This window comes from Schistocerca cancellata, chromosome 1, assembly GCF_023864275.1.
Source record: "Schistocerca cancellata isolate TAMUIC-IGC-003103 chromosome 1, iqSchCanc2.1, whole genome shotgun sequence".
Taxonomy (NCBI): Eukaryota; Metazoa; Arthropoda; class Insecta; order Orthoptera; family Acrididae; genus Schistocerca; species Schistocerca cancellata.
Window position 1 is genome coordinate 723509761 of NC_064626.1, and position 7166 is coordinate 723516926.

Genomic DNA, 7166 nt, shown 5'->3' on the forward strand with positions numbered 1-7166 from the left:
TAGAAATTAAAATTTGTTTGTCAGCAGCGGAAAGAGGCGTTACCTGTTGTGCAGCATTGTACGTTTTTCACCATTGCACTATCGATGTGTGATCTGACTGCTTGTAGCTCTTTCACAGAAGGGATAAAAACGTTACAGTCAGCAAGACTGGAACCGCAAACCATAACAGACGCTTTTTTCAGGTTAGCACGTTTCCACAGAGCTACGAAAGAGGCATGCATCTAGGCTGCTCTTACGAGACCAGTAGTGGCTAGAACTCGTAAACCGCTATTTAAAGGACGAGATTAGATGCGAGTTTCACGTGCAACGACTTTCCTGGGCAGAAAACCGTAAATTTATAATCTTTTGTTACAGCTCAAGCGTTAATAATAACTCAGATTATTCAATGGAAATGACAGGAAAAAATCAAGTGAACTTTGAGGCTTAATTCCGTGCACACCAGGAAGTAACTCGTCGATCACAGAGTTGCCAAATATACCTTGCCTTGTTGCCAAATCTCAGTTACATTACCAGCAGGAAGAAGATGAACCGGTGTGATCCTACAGTGGGCTAGGAAGTGACCATAGCTGACGTCTCAAAGACGCGGCTGCTACGGCATGGAATACGTAGTCCATCCGTTTCACATTTCTGTAACTGGGTTTAGGGACTGGTGCGTAGTTACTAATAATACTCAGCACTGACTGCAAACTAAGCTTCATAAATCAGTAGCTCTCATAGTTGTTTTTATATATCTTTCGTAAGTGTACTCAAAACTAAGAAAATCATTGACGAACGCTTTCGTACCTCGCCGACAGTCGAGCACAACAAACAAATAAAAATAAAAAAAGACTGTGTGCGTGTGAGTGCATGTGTGCGTGTGAGAGAGAGAGAGGGAGAGAGAGAGAGAGAGAGAGAGAGAAGAGAGAGAGAGAGAGAGAAGAGAGAGAGAGTGAGGGAGAGAGATAAAAATAAAAAAGAATGAGAGAGAGAGAGAGTAAAAAATTGTTGCAAAGAAACTGAATCATGGTATGTAAAGAAATCTTTCATTAAAATGACACGTTCTACATCATTACGAAATGTCGTATTCATGATCTATGGAATAAGTATTAATCTAAGCTTACCTAATCATGTCATATTGCTGACTAGTCATGAAGAGGCACGAATTACAGAAATTTTCGCCAATATCAGTAACCAAATCTAAACTTAAAAAAAAGACAGTTTTGTAATAAACCGGGACTCCTGTAAAGACCCTTTCGTCCCTGTTAACTAATCACGAAAGATGTGTGATATACCTCCATTCAGAAGGAACAAAGTGTTCATGCATTTAAAGATGAAGCGCATGATGTGAAGTTCTGTGACGAAGAAACGAACCCAGGACGCAATCGGCTTGTTAACTAAGTAAAATCAAATGTTACGTATCAGTTTTTCTTACCAACTGCTAGATGTTTGAATGTAAAATAAGGATACAAATTTTTGTGCCTGAGCGGCAATCGAACCGCACACCTACCGCCCTTCTTTATCATCCACGAACATAGCTTAAGTAACACTTGCTTTCTCACCAACAGTAAGATGTGTGTGTGTTTGACCAGAAATAACGACACCTATTGCGATTGTTGGCAACACATGAACAGACATTAAAAATGCACGTTAATTTTCACTAGCATGCACCTTCGTATGCACGTGACAGGGCTTGAAATGAAATCATGAATATTTTTGTACTGGATCAGGATTCGGACCCACATACTTACCTTTGGAGGAGACCTAGAGAAGATTGCAGTTTTGGGAAAAGGAACGAAATGATTGAACTATACTGTTCCGAGAGATTCAGATCCTCGAAAGATGAGATACGAATTCGAATCACAGTCCAGCACCAAATTTTTCAACGTCTCTAGTTCAATCAAGTACAGGAAAAATAAGAGCCCTGTTCCTTTAAATGGCTATCGTTTCATTCAAATAAAATAAAATTTTCTAATGTAAGTAAGGTTACTGGAGACAGTATTTCTGTTTACCATGACTTCCCCCTATGTCATTTCCCAACGTAAACCGGCCCTGCCCAACTGGTAATGAAGGAACGTGATGTTTAATGCAGATTCTGGATTATAACGTCTTTCTCTTGAGGTTGCCAGAGGTAAAGTAAGTATGTTTGTGCCTCTTAATAGTAAATGCCTGAACCCAAGCATTGCACCTGTGATAGTTCGTTTCACCAGACCATTGTGGCCACATTTCCCAGCCCCAGGAGTGTGCTGTAACGGATGATGTGCTTAGCTTACAAAATTAGTCACGGTGGAAAAAATGCGAGTGTATTCAATGGTTAAGTAGAAGCAATCTTACCGCGCGACTGCTACGGTCGCAGGTTCGAATCCTGCCTCGGGCATGGACGTGAGTGATGTCCTTAAGTTACTTAGGTTTTAAGTTCTAGGGGACTGATGACCTCAGATGTTAAGTCCCATAGTGCTCAGAGCCATCAGAAGCAATCTTCTGACGTGGAGATTATGCTATTCGCATGTCAGCAGGATGTAAAGACTCTTCTAGGCATCATAGCCTCGATGTAAAGCTATTTTGAAATATTCACTAATTGAGCAAATTTCTTAGTTCGAGAAAATCCACTGTGAAGTGCGAAGTTACCGGATAATTCGATTATTACCATCATTGTTACTATCATTTTCTTCATACCGTTGCTGGAACACATGTGCTTGAAGATCATTTAATGCCTTTTGGTCATTATAGAAGTAGTTGCCCAAGAAGAGGTTCTTTCCCGGTCTACGGAGTCCTTTCCATGTTAATACCAAACATCAGCAATTATTCGCAGATTACATTGAAACTAAAGTAATTGATGAAGACGTTACTTGATAACAAAAACGCGCTGCCTTTCTTAATTTACTTGCGCCTCGAAATGGCAGTCGAATACTGCCAAACCAAAAGCCAATGGATCTTACTGCCTTCCGTTATACGTCGCTGTCAGTTCTTCCACAAGATTTGGTCGACGTGACCTGTTTCAAGTGAATGGCAGAGAATGTTTTAGAAAATCAATTGTTTTTCTTTGCAATAAACAGAAAGATTTTCATTGTAAGCTATCCAAGTTCAAAATCTTCGCATTATTAGTTCAGATTTAATATTCACTTCTATAATGTAGGAAAGTATTTCACAGTTGCAAGAGCCGCATCCGACTCATTGACCTTATACTTAGTCGCTGACCATAAATTCTGCAGATATAGCTCACGTTAAATGAATAGATATAAGTTCGCAAATGGTCACTGCAGCTGAGTAAACAACGTGCAGGCCTTATATGTAAATCGTCGCACGTTCGAATCCATCTGATTTTTTTTACAGCCATCTACATCTATACTCCGCGAGCCACCTTACGGTGTGTGGCGGAGGGTACTTATTGTACCACTATCTGATCCCCCCTTCCCTGTTCCATTCACGAATTGTGCGTGGGAAGAACGACTGCTTGTAAGTCTCCGTATTTGCTCTAATTTCTCGGATCTTTTCGTTGTGATCATTACGCGAGATATATGTGGGCGGTAGTAATATGTTGCCCATCTCTTCCCGGAATGTGCTCTCTCGTAATTTCGATAATAAACCTCTCCGTATTGCGTAACGCCTTTCTTGAAGTGTCCGCCACTGGAGCTTGTTCAGCATCTCCGTAACGCTCTCGCGCTGACTAAATGTCCCCATGACGAATCGCGCTGCTTTTCGCTGGATCATGTCTATCTCTTCTATTAATCCAACCTGGTAAGGGTCCCATACTGATGAGCAATACTCAAGAATCGGACGAACAAGCGTTTTGTAAGCTACTTCTTTCGTCGATGAGTCACATTTTCTTAGGATTCTTCCTATGAATCTCAACCTGGCGCCTGCTTTTCCCACTATTTGTTTTATGTGATCATTCCACTTCAGATCGCTCCGGATAGTAACTCCTAAGTATTTTACGGTCGTTACCGCTTCCAATGATTTACCACCTTCTCTGGTTCTTCTGGTTCAACAATTTGTTGTCTATGATGCCCTTTATTTTATTATACGAAACGCATTTCGATGATGTGTAGCTAATTTCCTATAGAAGAGACGACGGTACTTTGGCTATAACTCAGTTAGAGCCACTTCTGTTGGAGAATGATCTTCATAGAATCTAAAACTTAAATTTTCTATTTCTATTCGACATAATACGTGAAAATTATTTACATACTTTCATTGATATTACACAGACTGAGGCTGTCGTGAGAATTAGCTATTAAGCGTACCTGCCCTTCTACAAAAGCCAATGACAGTGAACAAGCAAGGGGAAATACCTGGACCACATCGCTTTCAGTCGAATGACATTAATCGTGCACCATGCCTCATAGTCGACAGACTATTCGTGACCGTGTCATTGCTCTTGTGTAGGAAGTGAACAGACGATGTCGGAGGCCGAGACACAGTCCAGCCTGATGGATAAAACTTTGAGATACTGGAGAATCAAGTAGGTGTGTGGGAACTGGAATTTGGCGTATGCGACACATGTCCAGGATTGTCAATATGTCAACACGTCACCGCAAAATCTGTAAGTGGGCTGCTTCCGTGTTGGCAGCGCTGTGTAGCGCTTTGCATTGGATCTCCGACTGCGCTTTCTTTGTAAGAGACTCTGTGGCTGGTCGGACTCGCTGTTGGAAGTTAATCGCCAGTAGTGTTGGGCAGTTGGAAGTTAGTCGCCAGGACTGATGGAAGTACTGTTGGGCAGTTGGAGGTGAACAGCCAGCAGTGACGGATGTTAGATGTGAGAAGCTAGCATTGATGGAGGGTATAGGTTCCAAGTGTTAGCGTAGGCTAACGATCTGTACATGTTCGACTTGGAGATTAAATAATATTCATGATTACATACCTTTGTACTAGGTGTCAATGACGATTTATATTTGTTTCTCAACTGGATGTCACATTATTAAGGTAAAAAATACATTATTTGGTTTGTAACAAAATCTTTCCTTTGTTAACCATATGCCTTTAATTTAGCTGGCAGTATTGGCGTTCGCTGTATTGCAGTAGTTCGCGTAATGAAGATTTTTGTGAGGTAAGTTTTAATGAAATGTATAGCTTATGGTTAGGATTTCTTTTTAGTTAGGGTCATTCTTCTGAATTAATTGTTTGAAGGTAGGTTATCTTTTTTTGAGCAGTCAGATTGCGTTGCGCTAGGACATTGTAGGTCAGTCTTGGCATGATAAGAATGAGTTAAGAAAAAGTACGCTCAGTACGTTCAGTTTCACGCAACAGCTTCAGAATCAAATAACGTAAAAGTTTTAACTTCCCATTTCATTCAGCAATAGAAGCAGAAAAGAAATTTAATAAAGATGTTTCAGATCCTTTTTTAAACATAATTCACTTGAAACATATTACTGTTCTTTTTTTCTTTTTTTTCTTGTCAGTGGGTACGGTTTGGCACCTGCTTTGAGAGTTCGAACTACTTAGTAAACGCGCGGCCATTAAGGAGAGGCTCCGTGATGATCGTCGACTCCACCAATTAACGTTTGACGAAGCAGTGTCAACCGTGAATGACGACACGTCATATTTTTTGAAGAATCTTTTCAGCGAATGATTGTCCAGTACGAGAATACACGGCGCAACGTACCCGTTTCGACCCAAACGAGTCACTTCGTAGTGTCTGTGTGTCTGTGGAAGTTTGAGGCTGGATGGTCTCCGTGGATTTCGAAAGCTTCACAGATACTGTGAGCAGCGACATCATGATCTCGTCAGTCCGACAACTGTGTCCTGAGGAAGTAATCTGTTTCCAGCTGGAGCAGTCTCCTGTAAACATGGAAGAGATGCTGTAGGAGTTGTTTGCAGAACAGAATGAGATTTCTCTTGTCGAATGGCTTCACTGTGAAAAAATATGGGCAGAGACTGAACGAACCATGCGAAAACACTGGCATCAACCTGCGCCAAGAACCCGTAATGACTTTTGGAACATCACTTCTCGGTGAGTGTGGCAGATTTCGGAATCACTGAAGTGGAAGGCCTTTTTACGGCATATTAAGTCTTAAAGAAGCCACATGCTGTGCCCTTTTCCGGACCGAAAATATCTTAGTAAGAACTGTGACCTGTTGTATTTATTTCGTGATTTCTACAGGTTAAACAAATTAACATGTAAATGACAAAAAAATAAAATGCATAGAATCAAATAAAATCACACATCGTCGCTAGGCGGTTGACTACTAGACCGCCAACTATACCCCTTTTTTCCCTGAGTATCTGTGCCTATTGCCAAATTTGTTGGATCCGGATTTTTTTTTTCTTATAGTGTCAGGAAAGAACGGACAATCAGTTTCAGGCTGGGTGGAAAAAAGGTGGTCAGGGGTCGAATGCCGAGGCCAATGCACGAAGCCACACCGCCCCCCTCCTCTTGGTCTGTCGCTATGCGAGCCCCACACATGATACTGGCCTTTATTTTAATTTTTTGTCTTTATTTATTTATTCATGGTTGAAACCTTCCAACTTGCTATTCAATAAAGAAAGAAACAGAATCGGAATCAATCCTACATGGTTTCTGCCACTTAAAAGGAAAAACGTCATCTCCAGTCGTGGCATGCAACAATTTTTGTTTATTTTTTTTTTAACCTAACGAAAAAGTATAAACAGGGCCACAAAAATGGGACAAACTGTCTAACAATATATCTGAAAAGGAATTCGACACCTTTGGCTTTTTGCCAAGTTTACCAAAAGCAAGGTAACAGGAATGAAACATTCGAACAAAAAAGGGGTTTTGCACTTCGTCCAACTCCTTGACGATTACATACCGGATACAAAAACGTGCAATGCTTCACTATTTTGCGTTTCATCCTTGCGCAGGGGCCGTGCTAATCTTCTCTGGGTCTTTCCAAGTTTAGTACATATACCGCCGAAGCGAGTACGCCACTGAGCTACGCATGCAGCTGCAGACATTCATTCACCCCTATCTGAACTAAACGTATCTATACAGTTACAGTTTCACGTAACGATTACTTGCAGATTATTTTAGCAGTATCAAATATTTTAGCAGTATTAACGATGTCAATAGATGTCAATAGATTATAATAATACACTGATGGTACATTTCAGATTCATGCATTTTACAAAGACCCTGCTTAAGTACAATGTTAATTGCATATTCTCTTACTGCCATTGCAGACGCTTCTTCATATTATTTTGTGTTTGTAGACATATGTATAACCGCTGAAGTG

At 40.8% G+C, this 7166-nt stretch overlaps 1 non-coding gene across 1 annotated transcript; it reads right to left on the reverse strand.

Moving 5' to 3' along the window:
* Positions 1-6750: 6750 nt before the first annotated feature.
* LOC126096970 (U6 spliceosomal RNA) lies at positions 6751-6857 on the reverse strand. The gene has a single exon (XR_007522080.1). It is a non-coding gene; the product is annotated as a U6 spliceosomal RNA (small nuclear RNA).
* Positions 6858-7166: the final 309 nt, after the last annotated feature.